Here is a 23593-nt window from a genome sequence, read left to right as displayed (position 1 = left end):
GATTTCCCTATTTTAAAATATCAAACCACAATAATCAGCAAAGTTGGAATGACAGAAACATACTCATCAAAACTAAATTCTGAAAATTTTTTTCTCTAGTTCAATGTTCTCCTCTTAGCAGCACCAAAATGATACACTATTTTCCAAGTTCTATGATATTTTGCCATAGATTTTAACTCAAAAATTATACATTCTTACTTTCAATAATGACTTTGAACTTTACTACTTCTGGCTAAGTTTTATGTTTTTTGATTAATCGTTATAGAGATCTATCCTTTCCTTTCGATTTTCATTTCAGCCCTCAAATCCTCAAATACATAAGTTTATAGTTTCTTATTTCCCAAAGTTGTTATGCTGCAAGATTCTCCTTCCTTTTCAATGGTTCATCTCTTCACTGATCTATCCTCTATCCTCAATTCTTCATTGTCTTTGACTAATTTATGAAAAACATTCCCAGTATTTCAAAGGAATCTTTTCCCATTAGCCAAGGTTGTTCAGCAGCCAAGAAACCCTTAGGGCCAACTGAATTACCTATTAAATCTTGATGAAGATTGGAGAGATATAGAATTTGCTTCCTTCTGTTGGCCAATATATAAATGTAGCAATAATATTTTGTAACCTAAATTCATTACCAATTATGGACATATCAGATATTCTATTTTGGAATGTGTTCCATATCAACTTACAGGAAAAGAATTCCAAAGCCTACCATCAAATTCTTCTTTCAGTCACTTGACAATGAGGCACTAAAAACAATTACAACACATGGATATATCCCAAGATCATGAGCCATAGTTTTATATAGAAACTGAGAGTTTTAAAAGCTTAAAGCATTTGAATTAACCAATCATTGAATAAGTCAAAATAAATAGTTCACAAATTGTCAACCAAAATGTACACATAATTTTGATTAGGGAAAGAGCACATTAATAAATTTGATCCATGACCTTAACTTAAAGGAACTCATCTGTTATCAATATAAATTTAAAGCAGCACAAACAGACACATCCGTCTTGTCACAACAGACAAACCAAAATTGTTTGCTTGAAATATATGAATTTCCAGTCTTTCTCTGAAAATTTTCTTTTAGTTCACTTTTGAGAATTAGTAACTAAATTGTATAAAACATATCTGTAGTACTCCCTAATAATATTTGAATACATATATATTCTTAAAGATACATAAATTCAAATGTATAAATATAAATGCATACTATATAAAAATATATATGTAGTATGTTTATACAGAGGATATGTATGTGTCTACTCCTCATCCTGTTAAGATAGTGTTTTTTTCCAAAATAACATTTGATAATTTACATTAAAGTATGGAGGATAGTAAAAATTTCTAAAGGATTCTCAACGCTTGGCTGATGGAAGCTTAAAAGGGGATCATGAGGAAAATATATTGATACTGTTTTGTCATTCATGTTTAAAGACACTTCAGTGCCTACTCTTTCTTGGTGCTCTGACAGGCACAATGGAGAATGGTAAAACAATGTGGTTCTGGACCTCAAGCAGCATGTCAGTAGTGGAAGAGATAAGGTGCACAAAAACTAGATACAAAGTAGGATGTGAAAGGTATAATGTGTGACAACAGAAACATCCGGGACTTAAAGGGAAGATAGCAATCATTTCCACCGGAGAATGTTCTAGAGACTGTTTGTAAATAGAACAATGATAATTAGCATAGCCAAACTAATAATTACCTAAATAGGTTGAAAGAAAATAGAGTGACAGTGAACAAAACTGATTCTTTGGATCCTGTCAGAATCTTATTAAAATGGTGTCAGATAAAATGTGACAGGGAGCCCATAACTAAAAGACACCTTGTTGATGTGGCTGTGATATGCAAATTAATCAATCTGACAATCTGATCAGTATGATCCCTAAGAGTTTTGTATTAGTTTTGTTTAGGAATTTTATTTTATAGTTTGTCATTATTTTTTAATTTTTAAAGACGCTATTTATCTCTAATTTATGCAACCTGTGTGCCAAAACTTTTGAAGCTTTTAGGTTGCTCAGTCATGGCTACAAAATAACTAGTATGAAATCCAAGGTTCTGGGATAAAATATTTAGCTATAAATTTAAAAGCTTAGTTAATACACTTAACACAAAAACTTATATAATAATGATGATAATGAATGTGACTCATGATAACCATTAGAGTTGAATAAAAATTAAATTAGTGATGGTTTTAAAACATAAAATGATCATTTCAAGGGAAGATTAGTTTTGTGTGACCATATGATGCAAATACAGAATAGAAGTTGATGCCATGAAGAAGCACTGTGATAATACACAGGCAAACATTTCTCCTGTATTTGACTCAGTTACCAGATACTCAGGAATTCTCCACTGTCTAAGGTTAACCACCTCCCGACTCTTCTCAGCATAAGATGTCAGACCTCTCACACTTGTGGCTGTGCCTCCTTTTCTAGTATCCATCTCATCTATACTTCGCTTTAACAACTTCTTGGTTTGAAAAAAAAATACAACATGACTTTCCTTATTGAGACTTTTGCTGCCTGGAGTATAGACCCTTCTCCATATCTATGGGCAGAGTAAGCCCATCAAGGCCCAACTAAAATATTACTTCTATCATGAAGTAAAATAGTTACTACAGCCTTAAACTTGACTAGACATTGTGCCACATCTTAGATCATTCACAGGGGCAGTGGGAAGAGTGCAGACATTGCAAAGAAATACGCACAGGGCACAACCACTGGAGGTACTGGGACCCTAGGAGCAGTGAACCTGAATGAAAGGAAGGAAACTGGAATCAAGCAAAATAAGGAAAAACAGAGAAACCAATGCAGGCAGCTAGCTCAAGGGGTGTGTGTTTGTGTGTAGGGGTATGGAGAAGGGAAAACAGTGGTTCCAGGGGTAACTAGGAATCCCATGCAGTAATGTGGCAAATTCAGACTTGGTTCCTATAGAGATCAATCTTTTTTTTTTTTTTTTCATGTCTCCTTGTTCTCATTTGGCTTAATTGTAAACGTCTTTATTGAGATATAACTCACATGCCATACAATTCACCCATTTAAAATATGCAATTTTGTTTTTTAGTATATTCACAGATATATGCAGCTATCATCACAATTTTAAATCATTTTTGTCACCTCACCAAGAAATCCCTTATCTTTTAGCCATCACCCTTTCATATGTCCTCATTGTCACAGCCCTAAGCAAGCACCAATCTACTTTCTGTTTCTATAGATGTGACTATTAAGTGTCAAAATCATATACCATGTGATCTGTGTGACAAGATTCTTTCACTTATGTGATGGTTAGTTTTAGGTGTCATCTTGAGTGAATTAAGGGATACCCAGATGGCTGGCAAACATCATTTCTGTATACATCTGTGAGAGTGTTTCCAGAAGAATAAATAAATGGATTGAGTAAAATGATTCACCCTCACTGAATAGGCTGAGAGTTGAGTCATGCATCTTCTCCTGACCATAGTGTATTAGTCTGGTTTCACCCTGCTGATAAAGACATACCCAAGACTGGTCAATTTACAAAAGAAAGAGGTATAATGGACTTACAGTTCCACATGACTGGGGAGGGCTCACAATCATAGCAGAAGGCAAGGAGAAGCAAGTCACATCTTATGTGGATGGAGACAGGCAAAGAGAGAGAACTTATGCCGGGAAACTCCCATTTTTAAAACCATCAGATCTCGTGAGACTTATGCACTATCATGAGAACAGCACAGGAAAGACCAGTCTTCATGATTCAATTACTTCCCACTGGGTTCTTCCCATGACATGTGGGAATTATGGGAGTTACAATTCAAGATGAGATTTGCGTGGTGACACAGTCAAACTATATCACATGGACATCAGAACTTCAGGTTCTCTGGACTTCTGACCCTGGGACTTGCACTAGCCACTACCATTCCCCACCAGCACTTTTTCAGGCTTTTGGTCTCAAACTGAGAATTACACCATCAGCTCCCCTGGTTCTCATGACTTGAAATGTGGACTCAACCACCCTACCATCTTCTTTGGTTCTTCAGCTTGCAAATGGCACGTTATGGGACTTCTCTGCCTCCAATACCATGTGAGCCACCTCACCTAATAAATCCTCTCAAAACTATCTGTTCATATGTATTCTATTTTTTGTTGTTTTTTTGGAGAACCCTAGTTAACACAATATAGGATATGTTTATGAGGTTCATCCATATTGTATCAGAAGTCAGTATCTTAACAAGTAGACTAGCCCATTGGAGGGTAGAATCTGCCACTGGAAGTGGTGGAACAAAAAAACCATGTCTCAAAAATATCCACCCTCTCAGAACAACTTCGTAAGAGTTAAATAAAGTATGAGAATTCCCTATCAAATTGTCTTCAATTTAGAGCAGATCTTCATGTCCAAGGAGGACTTCAACACTAAGATGAATAAACAAAATACCAGACTAGTTACTGACTAGGCCAATAAAGATGGAGGCAGTAAAGACTAGGCAACAAAAAATTGTCTCTCCTAATGAGAGGTGACAATGTGCTAGCAGGGCTCACTCTCGGTGCCTCCTCAGCCTTGGTGTCCACTCTGGTGGCACTTGAGGAGCTCTTCAGTCCACCACTGCACTGTGGGAGCCCCTCTCTGGGTTGGCTGAGGCCAGAGCTGGCCCCTTTTGCTTGCAGAGAGGCGTGGAGGGAGAGGCGTAGGCGAGAACCAGGGCTTCACGTGGCGCTCACGGGCCAGCGCAAGTTCTAGGTGGGCACAGGCTCGGCGGGCCCTACACTCAGAGCTGCTGGCTGGCAATGCCAGCCGCAGACAGTGAGGGGCTTAGCACCCAGGCCAGCAGCTGCAGAGGTTGCACCAGGTCCCCCAGCACTGCCAGCCTGCCTGAACCATGCTCGAATTCTCACCAGGCCTCAGCTGCTTCCCCATGGTGCAGGGCTTGGGGCCTGCAGCTTGCCATGCCTGAGCTCCCCATTGGTGGGCTCCTGCACAGTCCCAGCTTCCCCGACGGGTGCCACCCACTGCTCCACGGCACCCAGTCCCATTGACCACCCAAGGGCTGAGGAGTGCAGGCACGTGGCACAGGACTGACGGGCAGCTCTGCCTATGGCCCTGGCATGGGATCCAGTAGGTGAAGCCAGCTGGGCTCCTGAGTTGGATGGGGACTTGGAAAACTTTTATATCTAGTCACAGGATTGTATATGCACCAATCAGCACTCTGTATCTACTTCATCTAGTAGGGACTTGGAGCACTTTTACATCTAGCTGGTAGATTGTGGATACACCAATCAGCATTCTGTGTCTAGCTCAGGGATTGTAAATGCACCAATCAGCACCCTGTCAAAATGGACCAATCAGCTCTCTGTAAAATGGTGCAGTCAGCAGGATGTGGGTGGGGTCAGATAAGGGAATAAAAGCAGGCTGCCCGAGCCACACTGTGGAAGCTTTGTTTTTTTGCTCTTTACAATAAATCTTGCTGCTGCTCACTCTTTGGGTCCACACCGCCTTTATGAGCTGTAACACTCACCACGAAGGTCTGCAGCTTCACTCCTGAAGCCACGAACCCACTGGGAAGAATGAACAACTCCAGACGAGCCGCCTTTAAGAGTTATAACACTCACCATGAAGATCTGCAGCTTCACTCCTGAAGTCAGCGAGACCATGAACCCACCAGAAGGAAAAAATTGGACACGCCTGTAATACTCACCACGAGGGTCCATGGCTTCATTCTTGAAGTCAGCGAGACCAAGCGAGACCAAGAACCCACCAATTTCAGACACATTTTGGCAACCATGAAGGGACTTTCACCTATCACCAGGCAGTGAGACTTTCGCCTATTGTCACGTGGTAAGACTTTCGCCTATTGCCAAGTGGTGAGTATCATTGGACCCATTTTGCTAGCTATTCTGTCCTATTTTTCCCTAGAATTTGGGGGTTAAATACTGGGCACCTGTCGGCCAGTTAAAAGCGAATAGCGTGGCCACTGGACTAAAGACATGGGTGTCAGGCTTTCTCAGAAAGGGGTCTCTAACAACCCCCAACTCTTCGGATTTGGGAGTGTTGGTTTGCCTAGAACCAGCTTCCGCTTTTCCTGTACTTCTGGGCTGAGCCGTGGGTCAACAGAGAGGAAAGCCATTGAGTTCCAGGGTCCCAACAACAAGTTGGTTGACCCTGCAGTCATGAGCGGAACTCTCAAAGGCATGTCGCCCAAGCGAGACTCTCCCAGCTATCCTGTCTATCCTGACCCTTGCCTCCTGGATCCTAATGCCTGTCAGACAAACTTCCTCTTGCCTCTCTTCTCTGAGGCTAGCCCTGGTTCTAAAAACCACTCCCTGTCTCTGGTGCTTTTTTACTTTCTCCTATAAGAATGATTTCTAGTATAAACTACAGGACTCTGTTACATTCTTTAGGCACCTGAGCTCACCAATCGGAAAGACATAACTTTTGCCCAAAGCCCCATTGTAGGGGGTACTATTTGGAATTTTAGGATCCCTCCTCAGACAAGCAGGCCTAAAACAAGCTATTCCTAAAGCTAGGATATGGGGAACGTCAGAAATTGTATCCTTCCTATTCATATAAGTGAGGAAAAAAGGCATCACTCTTCCAACTCTGGAGATCCCTTCTCTCCCTCAGGGTGTGGCCCTCCACTTCATTTTGGGGGCATAACATCTTTATAGGACACAGGTAAGGTCCTAATACAAACAGGAGAATGCTTAGGACTCTAACAGGTTTTTGAGAATGTGTTGGTAAGGGCCACTAAATCCGATTTTTCTCAGTCCTCCTTGTGGTCTAGAAGGACTGCCAAAGGTGCAGGTTTTTGAGAATGTGTTGGTAAGGGCCACTAAATTTGACCTTCCTCGGTCCTCCTTGTGGTCTGGGAGGAAAACTAGGGTTTCTGCTGCTGCATCAGTGAGCGCAACTATTCTGATCAGCAGGGCCCAGGGACCATTGCGGGGTCTTGGGCAGGGGTTGTTTCTGCTGCTGCGTTGGTGAGCACAACTATTCCAATCAGCAGGGTCCAGGGACTGTTGCGGGTTCCTGGGCAGGGGGAGAAACAAAACAAACCAAAACCGTGGGTGGTTTTGTCTTTCAGATGGGGAACACTCAGGCACCAACAGGCTCACCCTTGAAATGCATCCTAAGCCATTGGGACCAATTTGACCCAAAAACCCTGAAAAAGAGGCACTATGGCCTGGCCCCAGTATTTTCTCTCTGATGGAGAAAAATGGCCACCTGAGGGATATAGAAATTACAATACTATCCTGCAACTTGACCTTTACTGTAAGAGGGAAGGCAAATGGAGTGAAATACCTTATGTCCAAGCTTTCTTTTCATTGAAGAAGAATACACAACTATGCAAAGCTTGCAATTTACATCCCACAGGAGGACCTCTCAGCTTACCTCCATATCCTAGCCTCCCTATGGCTATCCTTCCTATTAATGATAAGCCTCCTCTAATCTCCCCTGCCCAGAAGGAAATAAGCAAAGAATTCTCCAAAGGACCCCAAAATCTCACAGGCTATCAGTTATATCCCCTTCAAGCTGTAGGGGGAGGGGAATTTGGCCCAACCCGGGTACATGTCCCCTTCTCCCTCTCTGATTTAAAGCAGATCAAGGCAGACCTGGGGAAGTTTTCAGATGATCCTGATAGGTACATAGATGTCCTACAGGGTCTAGGGCAAACCTTCGGTCTTTCTTGGAGAGATGTCATGCTATTGTTAGATCAAACCCTGGCCTTTAATGAAAAGAATGCGGCTTTAGCTACAGCCCGAGAGTCTGGAGATACCTGATATCTTAGTCAAGTAAATGATAGAATGACAGCCAAAGAAAGGGATGAATTCCCTACCGGTCAGCAAGCCATCCCCAGTATGGATCCCCATTGGGACCTTGACTCAGATAATGGGGACTGGAGTTATAAACATCTGTTAACCTGTGTTCTAGAAGGACTAAGGAGAATTAGGAAAAAGCCCATGAATTATTCAATGATGTCCACCATAACTCAGGGAAAGGAAGAAAATCTTTCTACCTTCCTTGAGAGGCTACAGGAGGCTTTAAGAAAATATACTCCCCTGTCACCTGAATCACTCGAGGGTCTACTGATTCTAAAAGACAAGTCCAATACCCAATCAGCCACAGATATCAGGAGAAAGCTTCAAAAGCAAGCACTGGGCCCTGAACAAAATTTGGAGGCATTATTAAACTTGGCAACCTCGGTGTTCTATAGTAGGGACCAAGAGGAACAGGACCAAAAGGAAAAGTGAGATCACAGAAAGGCCATGGCCTTAGTCATGGCCCTCAGACAAATAAACCTTGGTGGTTCAGAAAGGACAGAAAATGGAGCAGGCCAATCACCCAGTAGGCTTTGTTATCAGTGTGGCTTACTAGGACACTTTAAAAAAGATTATCCAATGAGAAACAAGCTGCTCTCTCGTCCATGTCCACTATGCCAAGGACGAAGGTTCTCTGGGTCAGAAGCCCCCAACCAAATGATCCAACAACAGGACTGAGGGTGCCTGGGGCAAGTGCCAGTTCATGTCATCACCCTCACTGAGTCCTGGGTATATTTAACCATTGAGGGCCAGGAAATTGACTTCCTCCTGGACACTAGTGCGGCTTTCTCAGTATTAATCTCTTGTCCTGGACGACTGTCCTCAAGGTCCATTACCATCCGAGGAATCCTGGGACAGCCTGTAACCAGGTATTTCTCCTACCTCCTCAGTTGTAATTGGGAGACTTTGCTCTTTTCACATGCATTTCTTGTTATGCCTGAAAGTCCCATACCTTTATTAGGGAGGGACATATTAGCCAAACCTGGAGCTATTATCTACATGAATATGGGGGACAAGTTACCCATTTGTTGTCCCCTACTTGAGGAGGGAATCAACCCTGAAGTCTGGGCATTGGAAGGACAATTTGGAAGGGCAAAAAATGCCCACCCAGTTCAAATCAGGCTAAAAAACTCCACTACTTTTCCTTACCAAAGGCAATATCCCTTAAGCTTATAAAAGATTACGGGATAATGTTAAACATTTAAAAGCTCAAGGCTTAGTAAGGAAATGCAGCAGTTCTTGGAACACCCCAATTCTAGGAGTACAAAAACCAAATGGTCAGTGGAGACTAGTGCAAGATCTTAGACTCATCAATGAGGCAGTAATTCCTCTATATCCAGTTGTACCCAACCCCTATACCCTGCTCTCTCAAATACCAGAAGATGCAGAATCGTTCATGGTTCTGGACCTCAAGGATGCCTTCTTCTGTATTCCCCTGCACTCTGACTTCCAGTTTCTCTTTGCCTTTGAGGATCCCACAGACCACACATCCCACCTTACATGAACAGTCTTGCCCCAAGGGTTTAGGGACAGCCCTCACCTGTTTGGTCAGGCACTGACCCAAGATCTAGGCCACTTCTCAAGTCCAGGCACTCTGGTCCTTCAGTGTGTGGATGATTTGCTTTTGGCTACCAGTTTGGAAGCTCTGTGCCAGCAGGCTACTCTAAATCTCTTGAACTGTCTAGCTAATCAAGGGTATGACGTGTCTAGGTTGACAGCCCAGCTTTGCCTACTGCAGCTCAAATATCTAGGCCTAATCTTAGCCTGAGGGACCAGGGTCCTCAGCAAGTAACAAATACAGCCTATACTGGCTTATCCTCGCCCTAAGACATTAAAACAGTGTGGAGGGAGAGGCGCAGGCGGGAACCGGGGCTGTGGGCAGCGCTCAAGGGTCAGCACAAGTTCCGGGTGGGCGCAGGCTCGGCAGGCCCCACACTCCGAGTGGCCAGCTGGTGCTGCTGGCCCCGGGCCATGAGGGACTTAGCACCCAGGCCAGCAGCAGCAGAGTTTGCGCCAGTTTCCCCAGCACTGCCAGCCCGCCTGCACCACGCTCAAATTCTCACCGGGCCTCAGCCACCCAGGGTTCAAGATGTGCAGCCCACCATGCCCAAGCCCCCCTGTGGTGGGCTCCCATGCGGCCTGAGCCTCCCTGATGGGTGCCACCCCCTGCTCCATGGCGCCCAGTCCCATTGACCACCCAAGGGCTGAGGAGTGCAGGTGCGTGGCACAGGACTGACGGGCAGTTCCGCCCACGGCCCTGGCATAGGATCCACTAGGCCAAGCCAGCTGAGCTCCTGAGTGGGATGGGGACTTGGAGAACTTTTACCTCTAGTTAGAGGATTGTGAATACACCAATCAGCACTCTGTGTCTAGCTCAGGGATTGTAAACACACCAATCAGCACCCTGTCTAAACGGACCAATCAGCTCTGTGTAAAATGGACCAATAATCTCTCTGGAAAATGGACCAATCAACAGGATGCGGATGGGGTCAGATAAGGGAATAAAAGCAGGCTGCCTGAGCCAGCAGTTGGTAACCTGCTTGGGTCCCCTTCCACACTGTGGAATATTTGTTCTTTTATTCTTTAAGTAAATCTTGCTGCTGCTCAGTCTTTGGGTCCATGCTGCTTTTATGAGCTATAATACTCACCACGAAGGTCTGCAGCTTCACTCCTAAAGCCAGCAAGACACAAACCCACCAGGAAGAATGAACAACTCCAGATGCACCACCTTTAAGAGCCGTAACACTCACCGTGAAGGTCTACGCTTCACTCCTGAAATCAGCAAGACCACGAACCCACCAGAAGGAAGAAACTGCGGACACATCTGAACATCTGAAGGAAGAAACTTCAGACACACCATCTTTAAGAATGGAAACACTCATGACAAGTGTCCACGGCTTCATTCTTCAAGTCAGCGAGACCAAGAACCCACCAATTCTGGACACACTGACATCCCAAATATAAAGTCTGGCAACAAAGCAAACTATAGACTAAACACAATTACTGCAGTCTCATAGCCCCTCCTTATTTTTATATCATAGATAATGAAACAAATTAACAATAGCAAAAAATAAAAACATATAGGTCTTCTATAATAAACATGTCAAGGACAACACAATAGGTTTGTTTTGGTTATTATAAACTATCAATGTGATTATGATCATGAGAAATAGAATCACTTCAGAACAAGACTTTTTCATGAGGCAAGAATTATTTACCTCCTAATTTGGGAACAACATACTCCTTTCTATAATATCTGTTCATTTTTCATAATTGTTAAACTTACAATACTCTGTCCTTGACAAAGAGGGACATTTAAAGTTCTTAAATAAAAATTTGAAAGAATAAAAGTTCATATTGACCCACCAGATTCCTACTGGTTTTAAAAACAGATAAAATATTTATATTGTTCAGGATTTTATAACTAGTTTACTGTTAATTTGAAACTTTGAAGATCTTGTATAAACAAGAAGTATTTCAAATTCATAATGCTTTCACTTTACTATAAAATATTAGAAATTAAAATCAGTAGCAACTGTTTCATAAATATAAATAGATTTTTGTATTATTTAATGTTTCTTTGTATAATTTAAGGTTTTCAATAGCCCATGCCTTTTCTCTAATGTGCAGAAATTAGATGTGGAAAGGGACTATACTCCAGGGAGTTCATGCTAGGTATATTCAGGTAGAGCTAGCCTTCATATTAATATATAATTTCAGGTAAAGTTTTTAATTTTAAAGTTTTTAAAAGCATTACATGACTAAGCTCATTGTTATTATTTTAATGAAACCTATATTGAGATATAATTCACATATAATAAAGTTCATCTCTTTAAATTATAAAGTTTATTGGTTATTTCATGTTTTTAAACACAAAATCACCATCTTTACTTTAGGGTCGACACCTCTCATTCTATAATGGGCACTAATAACTAAAGCTAGAAATCTTTGTTTGATCTTTTTTTCCCCCTTCTTTTTACCCTCTTTATGAAATATGTCAAAATCACTTTTCAGTCAACTTTTGAAATGTTCACTGGTCTGCTTTCTGTGGTTAGAAACATTATTTAATTCCTTCCACTATTCCTTTATTTCTTTTTCTCTATCAGGAATGCCTTCTCCCTTCTGTCTGCTATCCAAATCTCATTCATCTAAAATCCCATAAGATTGTACTCTATCATACAAATATGTGTTATATATATACATACATTTTATGCAAATATTAGAAATACAAGTTTGATATCACACATTTTTAAAGATAATTCCCACACATCCTTATTGTGTTGCTGAAACACCAGGGGTTCAGTCTAGGTGCTGCTGCTCGCTGCACAGAAAGCCAGTGACTGAGTCAATAGGTATTGCCAAGGAAGAAGGCTTTAATCTGGTGATGCAGCCAAGGAGATGGGAGCTCACTCCCAAATCCATCTTCCTGACCAACTAAAACTAGGAGTTTATATAGCAGGGAAGAAAGGTAACAATGTGTAAGAGAACAGGAACTAGGGAAGGGCAAGGAAGCAATCATGATGAATAAGGGGTTGAGCATCTCATTGTCTGTATGTGGCAAACTGGTGAGTTTCAGTTTTTTGATACTTCTTTGAGAGCCCTAAAGATCATTTCCTGAGGAAGGAACTCAGATAAAACAAATGAAAGGTTCAAGTTTTAAGACCATAAAAGTTAATTTAATCCTCAGGATGAGGATATTAAAAATGTGATTTTTTGAATCAGTTGAAAAATCAGTAAAAGTCAAGTCAATGAAAATGGGCAATAGTATCTTCAGATTTTAAAAAAGTATGTCAATAAGAGACAGGTCATAGTGGTTTTGTAACTCACTCTGAAAGCAAATCCACGTGACAGTATTCCAAATTTGTTACGGTGTGGCAGTTCCAGCGGACTTAGTTTGCCCAAGTAACCCTTTGGATGACAGTATTCTTTTGAGTACATAAATTATGTTTTGTATTTTAATCACACCAATCTGCCACATATTATTTAAAAATTATTGTTTTATATGTTGTCTTCTAAAAATCAAAGATTGTAAGCTCCATAAGGTCAGAATTTTTGCCTAACATGTTCATGTTCTTCACAATGCATAACAGCTTTATTTCTAATGAAGTGGCTATTGTGGGATTTACTGACAGAAGCCCACATGATGTGTACAGTGCTTCATCATATAATTCAAGAATCAGAGAGATGGCCCACATATTTTAAACAACTTTAGATTCTGCTATGAGATTTACATAATGATTTCTCATTATAAGATCTAAAAGTCCCCAAGGAACAAATCCAAAAGCAATTTTATTTTAAAAAAAGAATAAAATGGTAAACTGCATTGTAGAATTGCTTTTGGGTACTGGAATATACAAGAAATGAATTAATGGAAAATACTGGAGTGATAAGTTTTATATTATGATCCCAAGAGATGTTATGATACAAGCAAAACTAATCAACGTAGATTATTCAGTTTAGTTGTTATTTTTACTTCAGGGGGATTCCTGAATCATTAAACTTAGTAATTTCTACAGCTACTATGGGTCTCTGATTATATTGCTCACCTAATGAAATAGTAAACAGATTACCACATTGAAAGTTCTCAAGGGGGAAAATGGCTAAAATATCCATCTTTTAAATTTCAAATGTTTAATAAGGATTGTTAGCTAGGGTGGGCTTAATGAAGTTTCATCATGTACCTAAATTCAACTTACAGGGCATAAAGATTTTTTGTATTTTATTTTTAAAAATATAGCAATAGATATTTTTATGATATTTAAAAGTGAAGGTTTGTATGGTCACAAGATTTGAAGTAAGCATTTATAGAAACGATGCATCAGTTCTTGAAGTTTAAGGGAAGAGCTGACAATATAATTGTGTAACTGGGTGATTTCCTAATCTTCCTACGTTCGCACCCTGGTCTTTAAGGAAGTGAACTTCATACATCATGAATTCCTTTTCGAGGTGTCGTCACTTCATGGAACCCCTCCTACAGGATAGGGTTAACCTCCTACAGGATTGAATACCCCTCCCTTAATAAATCTTTTGGACCAGAAAGGAAATATGCTTAGAACTGCATAATAACTTTGTACAGGAAACTGATGCCATGAAATACTTTCTCATCTGAATCTTCCTTAGAACTGCATAATAACTTTGGATAGGAAACTGATGCCATGAAATACTTTCTCATCTAAATCTTATCTTTTGAAGTCTAGTGGTTGGTTAAGTGGTGGGTTAGCTTCTGTGCATGTAAAAGTTGACGTGTGATTTTCAAGGTAGTAGGGTGAGGGTACTATGCAATTTGCAGAAACAGAACCAGTAATATGTTGCTAAGGGTGAGAAACAAATAATATGAAGCTCATAGTGCTGGACTAGTAATATGTGTTACAGGGTGGAAACAAATAATATGAAGCTCATAGTGCTGGACTAGTAATATGTGTTACAGGGTGGAAACAAATAATATGAAGCTCATAGTGCAAGCAGAAAAAGTTAAGCTCTATAAAATCATTTTAGTCCAGTGGGACAATCATTTAAAAAGGTTGAGAAATGCAGGGCAAGCCATCTAGAAACAAGTTATTCAACCCTAGTAAAAGTTGCTTACTTTTTGACCACACTGACCAACTCTACTCTTTTTAGTTTTTGACTCTCAAATGTGAAATGCTTGTACAAATAATCCATACATACATTTAACGTGTTAACAATTGAAAATTATTTTGAAAACAAAACTCATATATGATACTCTTCACTCCTTTCTGCAATAAGGAATTATGCTGTTTTATTCTGAAAGAGGGATCCTTAAAGCACTCTTCTAAGGAAAGTACATTGTGGATGACGTGAATTAATAGAATCCCCATCAATGTGGAAGAAACTCATATGCTCTACCATTATCCTTTCTCTGGGGGTCTATACTAAAATCCATTTGCAGACCACATTGCCTGTGATAGGGTGTGAACTGAAAACCTAGACTTTCTAAGTCCAATTCCGTGGTTCAATCACTTGTAATTGATATTTATGTATAAAATAACACAGTGCAGCTACACATTTTAAATTACTTAAGCTAAACAGAATACCCAAGTATTGCCCATGAAAAAGGCATTTGAATTATTTACATGTTAATTTCAAGCTCAACCAAACCTTTTATTAAACTAATCTTATTCTTTACTCCTTCTCTCACTCACATAGACCAAAAATATAAAGAAATAATATATCTGAAGCCAAATCAACTCATATTGTTTTCAAATGTTTGCCTTACATGAAGATATATTTTAAGCAGATACTTGACATCCATTATTTAACTCCTCCAGAGGATCTTATCATCCACTCATCGCACTTGGTGTCAAAGCAAGTATCAGTGTACAGACTGACTCAGGTCTTTATGTTATCAACTGCTGCATGTCATCAATTTGGCATACAATATATGGTTTACATTATTTGGAACAAATTTTTGTTTCAAAAACTGTAGCTTGTAACCTATTGAGAGGTGATAACGTGCTAGCAGCCCTCGCTCGCTCTCGGCACCTCCTCAGCCTGGGCATCCACTCTGGCCAGGCTTGAGGAACTCTTCAGCCCACCTTTGCACTGTGGGAGCCCCCTCTCTGAGCTGGCCAAGGCCAGAGCCCACTCCCTCTGCTTGCAGGTAGGTGTGGAGGAAGAGGCGCAGGTAGGAACCAGGGCTGTGTGCAGCGCTCGCTGGCTGGGGTGAGTTCCGGGTGGGTGCGGGCTCAGTGGGCCCCACACTCAAAGCAGGTCAGCCCCAGTGCCACCGGCCCAGGGCAGTGAGGGCCTTAGCACCTGGGCCAGCAGCTGCAGAGGGTGCAGAGGATGTGCGGGTCCCCAGGCACTGCCGGCCCACTCGGGTCCTGCTATAATTCTCGCTGGGCCTCAGCCACCTCCCGGCAGTGCAGGGCTTGGGACCTGCAGCCCGCCATGCCCGAGCCCACGCCTGCCCGGTCCCCCCGGGCTGCCTGGCCCCTCCCGCCCCCATTCCCCCCGCCCCCATCTCCCCTCCTGCCCCCATCCTCCCCACCCCCATGCCCCACCACCGTGGGCTCCCCGGCAGCCTGAGCCTCCCTGACAGTTGCTGTCCCCTACTCCACCGCGCCCAGTCCCACTGACTGCCCAAGGGCTGAGTAGTGTAGGCGTGAGGCAGGACTGGCGGGCAGCTCCATCCATGGCCCCTGCAGGGTATCCAGTAGGCAAAACCAGCTGGGCTCCTGAGTCGGTTGGGGACTTGGAGAACTTTTATGTCTAGCTGGAGGATTGTACATGCACCAATGGGCACTCTGTATCTAGCTGGTGGGGGGGGGGGGTTGTGGATGCACCAATCAGCACTCTGTATCTAGCTAACCTGGTGAGGACTTGGAGAACTTTTATGTCTAGGTAAAGGATTGTAAATGCACCAATCAGTGCTATGTGTTTAGCTCAAAGTTTGTAAATGCACCAATCAGCACCCTGTCAAAATGGACCAATTAGCTTTCTGTAAAATGTACCAATCAGCTCTCTTTAAAATGGACCAATCAGCAGGATGTGGGTGAGGCCAGATAAGGGAATAAAAGCAGGCTTTGGGAGCCAGCCAGCAGCAATCTTCTTGTACCCTTCAACACTGTGGAAGCTTTGTTGTTTTGGTGTTTGCAATAAATCTTGCTGCTGGTCACTCTTTGGGTCTGCAGGGCCTTTATGAGCTGTGACACTCACCATGAAGGTTTGCGGTTTTCCTCATGAGGCCAGCCAGATGAGGAACCCACTGGGAGGGATGAACAACTGTAGATGGGAGGAGCTAACAACTCCAGCTGCACACTGCCTTAAGAGCTGTAACACTCACTGTGAAGGTCTGCAGTTTCACTCCTGAAGCCAGGGAGATCATGAACCCACCAGAAGGAAGAAACTCTGAACATGTCTGAATATCAGAAGGAACAAACTGTGGACACACCATCTTTAAGAACTGTAACACTCACCACAAGGATTCACGGCTTCATTCTTGAAGTCAGCGAGACCAAGAACCCACCAATTCTGGACACACTATTCTATAAGCACTATATTTTAGATAAACAGTATTTCTATTTACTATGGAGAAATAGGACTCCAAGAGAAGCCTGCTGTAGAAATTCAGTAAATATTTGAAATTGAGCTGATTCTACATCAGTTATATCTTTCAGGAAACGTGGTAATCCAGAAATCTTTTACCTCTTTGAACCAAGGAAGGTAAGAATTTAGGAACTTCCAGAGAGAGCCTAACGTAGCCTTATTCTTAAATTTAATATTTGTTATTACTGCTTAATATTTGCTACTGAGCAAAACACGTTTTCACACCCACAGAAGTCAAGTAGCCCAATGCATTCATACGGTGCACTGATAATGGTCAGTATAGAAAGCTAGAGCAACAGAAAAGGAGCACATGGCCAGGCTTCATGAGAGGAACTGAGGATAAGTAGTCAGGGAGGGCGCCCTTTCTGAGTGTATTTGACTTTGACATGACTGAGATTTGGAGGACAGAAGTGGGATGAGGGGTGAGTTGAGTGAGTGAAGACCCTACTTCCAGAAAACAATCGTATATACAATGACTGAGAGACACAGATGAAGAGAGTTTGCTCAAGGAACTTCAGATAATTCAGTATGGGTGGAATAAGAGGGGTTGGAGAAGAAAATGGGGGAGTAGTAAAAGTTAAGAACTTAATTTGCTATTTTATGGAGTTTGGAATTAATCTTTAAGGCAGTGGGAAATCATTGAAGGCTTGTAAGTGAAGGAGTGACATGATCTGATTTACACAGCCTGAGAAGCGCCCTCGATCCTTGCTAGTGTGGACTGGGAGAACAAGAGAGAAGTCAGAGCTGCTGGGCCAATGGGAAAGTGGAGCAGTTTCAATTTTTACTGTGAAGTTTTAATAGTCAGCTTTAAGTATAATGAACGTTCTTTATGTTAAAATCTCTAGCTAAATGTCAATACCATATCTCTTTCCCAACACTAATGCATTTAGCTGCCGTTCTTAGCCTGAACCACTGCTCTCTGTGCTTCCTTCTATCATGCTTGTCACTAATAGTGGATAAAATATACCCACTGCTCTCATGGAAGCTGTGAATGACGACTGTGGGAAGTGTTTTCAGGGAGGACAAGCCCAACTCATGTCATCAGGCAGACTGGAATCAAATCTTGGCTTTAGCAGCTTTTGTTTTGTGGCCTTGGGAAATTCCTTAAAGTCTTGGAACCTTGGTTTTCTCACCTTCAAAATGGAAACCAAAATATCTAGCAGGGTTGTAAGATTTGAAGATCATGTACACACGGCTTCTAGCACAGAATAAGCCCTTGAGCATTATACACATTTTTATTAAAGACAAAATGTACATAAAAGACAACATTAAGGCTGGGTGCAGTGGCTCATGCCTGTAATCCCAGCACTTTGGGAGGCTGAGGCAGGTGGATCACGAGGTCAGGAAATCGAGACATCCTGGCTACCATGGTGAAATCCGGTCTCTACTAAATATACAAAAAAAAATTACCCAGGCCTCGTGGCAGGAGCCTATAGTCCCAGCTACTTGGGAGGCTGAGGCAGGAGAATGGCGTGAATCCAGGAGGCGGAGCTTGCAGTGAGGCGAGATCGTGCCACTGCATTCAGCCTGGGCAACTGAGCAAGACTCCGTCTCAAAAAACAAACAAACAAACAAACATTAAGACAAACTTCCTATTTTCTAGTTGCTGTTTTGAAGAAAAACAGACATTGGCAGGAGCTCACAGTAGAGGAATGGGGCCTGAGACTCTCCTGTCACTCTGATTCCAGGTCATTAGTGCTTGTGAGTAGCTAAGCAGCTGAGCTGCTCCAGAAAACCTATGCAAAACAATCCTGGTTTTAACTATGTAATCAACCTGACAGGGCCACGGCTGAAATAAATATGAATGTTATGGCCAGGTGGCCTTGGGGATTGTGGAGTGGAATTAACCTGCCCACTCCCATTCCCAGAACTCTTCTCAGAGAAGTAGTTTCCTTGTCACTGGTTGAGTTTGATTCTGGCTATTAATTCCGAGCAGCATTTGTGCTTCCTCAGTGTGGTCCTGATCGGTACCAGTTTCAGAGATCAGAGGAAACTAAATGAAGACTGTCTGAAGCATCAATTCCCCTTCCAAACCTTTCAGAAATTTCAAAAGATGTTAGTGAGCAGGGTAGTGCAGGAGAAGGAGAGTTGGCCCTTTATTCCTATTTTCATAGGAATGTAATGATCAGAACCACCCATTTCTGAATGTAATGAGGATGCAATCATCAGTCTAAGCAGAAAAACCTGGGTAGAGGGCAAATGGGGAATTTTATCCCTAGCAGTGCAGTGTGACAGCTTTGGGTAGAAGGTACGGAACCGGAGAAGGAAAGACTTCTACCTAACTGGCTTCCAATTCACATTCATTTGGTACTGTTTCTTCTTTCTGTTTCTGAAGTCAGTAAAATCAGAAAAATACTTCCCTCCATAGCTGCAGCTGGCATTTTTGCAGTGATCATTAGAAGAACATGTTGGCAGTGGAAAACAGCTTTAGCATTTGGAGAACAGTCAATTGTGCCAAAAGCAAGTAGGAATAGAAATAGTAACACCAATATTGTTATTACCATACCAGAAGTCAGCTAGCTATCCTGTGCCTATAGCTTTCATAAGTCATGTCTAATACCCTTGTCTCACCTGACCTTCATCTCACATTGTGTATGTGAGATGGCAGTGCAGCAGAAAGTGCGTTGAGAGGGGGGAAAAAAAACTGTCACTGAGTTTGAGTAGCCAGCTTGACTTTGCAGCCCATAACTATCCATTAGCAAAGGATTTACCTCTTTTAATTGCAGTAAAAACTTGAAAAGTAAACCCATTTTAGTGGAAGATTAGTTAGTTGAAAATTTCCGGAAAGCAATTTAGATAATTTGACCATATTTACCAATAGCCTTTTCAAAAATGTCATATTTCATCCAGAACGCCATTTGTAAGACTATACACTAAAGAAATAGTTTTAAATGCACACAAAGGTTTTTAAATACAAAAATGTATATGACAGATATTTATAATAAAAAAGAAATAGGCTGGGCACAGTGGCTCATGCCTGTAATCCCAGCACGTTGGGAGGCCTAGGCGGGCAGATCACGTCGAGGTCAGGAGATTGAGACCATGGTGAAACCCCGTCTCTACTAAAAATTAGCTGGGCATGGTGGTGCATGCCTGTAGTCCCAGCTACTCGGGAGGCTGAGGCAGGAGAATGGCATGAACCCGGAGGTGGAGCTTGCAGTGAGCCAAGATGGCGCCACTGCTCTCCAGCCTGGGCGACAGAGCGAGACTCCGTCTCAAAAACACACACACACACACACACACAAAATTGAATAAACATCCATAAAGTGTTACATACTCATTAATTCGTATTGAATATATTCAGTTCTTAAAGGGGTTTTATAGAACTTTAAATGACATGAGAAAAATACTTACTGTTTTAATTTTCTCTTTTTCTCATTACAAAGAAAAGAGTTCCACTCAAGTTATCTCAAGTAAGGGGGAATTTTTTCATAAGGATACACATGAAGTGAAACTAACAAGGATTTAAAAAGCCATCAGGAGTTGGGAGAGATGCTGTTAATGTGTCCACTCAGCGTCTTTTTTTCTCCCAAAGCCATCCCATTAATTCTGTTTCTGCCAATAGGAAGGCTAACACACATGCCTACATGTTTCCAGATATGGCTGTTTGTCATTGCCTTTCAGCTTGGGTTAAGTAAAGAGTAGTTTCCCTCTGAAAGGCCTGTGGGAACTAGGCACATTGATGGTGATGTTAAATAAAGCAGGAATCAAAACTACATTTATGGTATCAGCATTCACTCACTCAACACGTATGCACTGAACATTCGCCATAAGGTGGCAACATTGGCATGCATGGTCCTTGCTCTCACACCTCTTCTAGCTTAGAGAATAAGGCAATTTAAATCCATGTTCGTGGTGCTGCAATACACATGTGTACATGATAGGAGAGCATCCTGAAAGAGATCCCAACTCAAACTTGGAGAAACATCAGAAAAGCATGTCCAGTTAATTTTTCTCCAGCAAGTAGTTTAGTGTGGCTCTTTGAAGTTGTGTGTTTTTAAGGGGTTATAACTTAATTTGTTAGGGGGTATGAAAACTTTTGTAAGCCAGAGTAAAAACTATTAGTCTTCTGAGTGGCAATGGAGAATTATGATAAGTTTGTGCAGGGGAGAGAGTTGATCAAATTTGCAAGTTACAAAAACCTGTAAATTCAGTGTAGATAATGTATTGGCTGATGGGCAGCCTGAAGTCGGAGAGTCCAGTGGGAGACTTTATTAATAATAGCAGCAAAGTTGAAGGAGCCCATACTAGAGCTAGTACAAGTAGAGGGGGAACAAACTACATGAACTTGAAAGATGTGTAGAATCAACTGAACTTGGAGAGTGATAATTTGTATGGGTTGAGTGAGGGAAAGGAGTCAAGGATAAAGCCCAGTTTTATAGCTTAGTGTAATTAACTGAGATTGAAAACAAGTAAGTGAGGGAAAGATAATGAGTTCAATTTTAAATACATTGAGTCTGTAGTGAGAATGAGACATCTAGGGGTGATACCCAGGAGGAAATTCGATCTATGCATCTGAAGTGCAGAAAGGGGTCAGAGCTACTGGAGACTGAGTTTGATATGTCATATGCATATGGGCCATACTTCAAATAATGAATATGCATAAGAGAGTCTGAGAAATAAATTAAAAATTTTAATTATAATCTTTATAACTAAAAAATGAGGAAAAAAGAGAGCCGATGGCAAGGCACAAACATACCTGAAGGACACAAAAAGAAAGAAAGAGAAACTCATGCAGGAAGGAGATGGAAATAGCCTTCAAAGAGGGAGGGAAATAATCCAGTGTACAGCACTGTCACAGAAGTCAACAAGAGAGAGCATCGGGAAACAAGAATGACTTGGTGATAAGAAATCAATTTATAAAATATATATTAATAAATCAAAGGAGAAAAAATATAATCATATCAACAGATGAGAAAAAGTCACTGGTAGAATCTAATGAATATTTTAATGGCAAGTGCTCCTTTAACACAATAATACATATGTATATATGCATGTGTGTTTATATATGTGTATATATGCAGGTGTTGTGTGTTCTGGGAGTCTCCAAGACCACTCTAGTTTTGATAGTTTACTAGGAGAATTCACAGGACTTGGCATATGGTTGTATATACTCACAACTATGATTTATTATGGTGAAAGGATATAAAACGAAACTAGCAAAGGAAAAAAGGGCACAGGGTGAAATCCAGCATCCTTTCCCAGTGGAGTCAGACAGAATGAGCTTAATTCCTCTAGCAATGAGTTGTAACAATACAAGTGAAATGTTTACTAGGGATGTTCATTAGAAGCTCAGTGCACCAGTTTTTTACTGGGAGCTGATCACACAGACACTATCTGCCTAGCATTTTCTAAAACTTCAGAAGGAAAAATGTTCAGCATAAACCATATTGTTTGCACAGTTTAGACATAGTAAGCTATTCTTAACAGGAAATGGTAGGAATCCTACCATGATCCAAATGCCACCCAAGGGGCAACCTTGCAAGCAAGTCTTTCTACAGATGGCAGTCTCAGGTTTGCCATGTTACCTCTTCTCTCTCTCTCTCTCTCTCTGTGTGTGTGTGTGTGTGTGTGTGTGTGTGTGTATGTGTCTCCGTGTGTGTGTGTGTGAGAGAGAGAGTATGATGGTTGGATACACATTAGAAAATCAGGAGAGATGCCTGCTCTTTCTGTTATTACTGAATATTGTTCTGAAAGTGTTAAACAATATAATTAAATAAGACGGAAGAAATCAGACAGAATAAATATTGTAAAGTAGGTAATGTTACTTAAGAATAATACAATTTTCTATCTGAAAATTATAGAAAATCAGTTCTAGCTTTGCACAGTGGTAGTATCATAGCCACTGAGGTCTGAGATGCAATCATTGCTCACTGAAAACTTTCCCCCAAAACCCTGTCATGATGCCTTGCAATGTAGTTGACACTGGTAATTTTTCACAGTCTCTAAGGAGACTGATTTTTTTTAAAAAGAAGAAAATCAGTTGTAGAAAGTATCAAGATAATAAAATGATTTGGGAATTTTAAAATTATAACAGAAAAATCAGAGTATGTAATAAAAATCAGAAAAGGTAAATGATCTAAGAATGCACTTTGAGGAAAGTGCAGGAAGTCAATTCAGTGTGTGTGTAGGTCCAGACCATATCAGGAAGAAGTGAGAAACCAGTATGACCATAGCCGAGAGTAAGGTAATAGAGAATGAATAATGAGGCTAAAGAGTTCAAATCGGGGCATAACATGCAGGGCTTTGATTGGGATTTTTAAAATTCCATTCTCAAAGCAATAAAAAATTTCTGCAGAGTTTTGAAAGCTTTAAAATACAATAACATTTGCACTATGAAAGCATCATTCTAGCTGCAAATATGGAAATAGTTTTGAGATGAGCCAGATATGTAAGTTTTGGATGGAGATTTACAAGAATAATATCTACAATAGAATGAAATCTATACAGTAGATTCTAATAGTTTAGGGTGATGGTAGCAAAGATGAAAGAAAACTAGAATAATCTAGTGATATTTAGGAAATACAACTGGTAGCACTCTATAATTAATGGGACGTGAGGATGACAGTGAGTGAGGAGCTTCAATGATTTCCAGGTTTCTGAATTGCACAACTGTACAGATGAGAGTATCGTTTTTGTGAGATAAAAGACACTGAGGACATAACTCAAACAGACTAAATTCATAACCTAAAACCTTTTATTCTCAAAACTATTATTTTAACATGTGTTTC

General features: G+C 41.1%; 1 non-coding gene across 1 annotated transcript; it reads left to right on the top strand.

The window, feature by feature from the left end:
* Positions 1 to 22678: 22678 nt before the first annotated feature.
* LOC117088965 lies at positions 22679 to 22816 on the top strand. The gene has a single exon (XR_004439454.1). It is a non-coding gene; the product is annotated as a U4 spliceosomal RNA (small nuclear RNA).
* Positions 22817 to 23593: the final 777 nt, after the last annotated feature.

The sequence above is a fragment of the Trachypithecus francoisi genome, unplaced genomic scaffold (genome assembly GCF_009764315.1).
Source record: "Trachypithecus francoisi isolate TF-2019V2 unplaced genomic scaffold, Tfra_2.0 Lachesis_group10, whole genome shotgun sequence".
Lineage (NCBI taxonomy): Eukaryota > Metazoa > Chordata > Mammalia > Primates > Cercopithecidae > Trachypithecus > Trachypithecus francoisi.
This window is presented reverse-complemented; position numbering and strand designations above follow the sequence as displayed.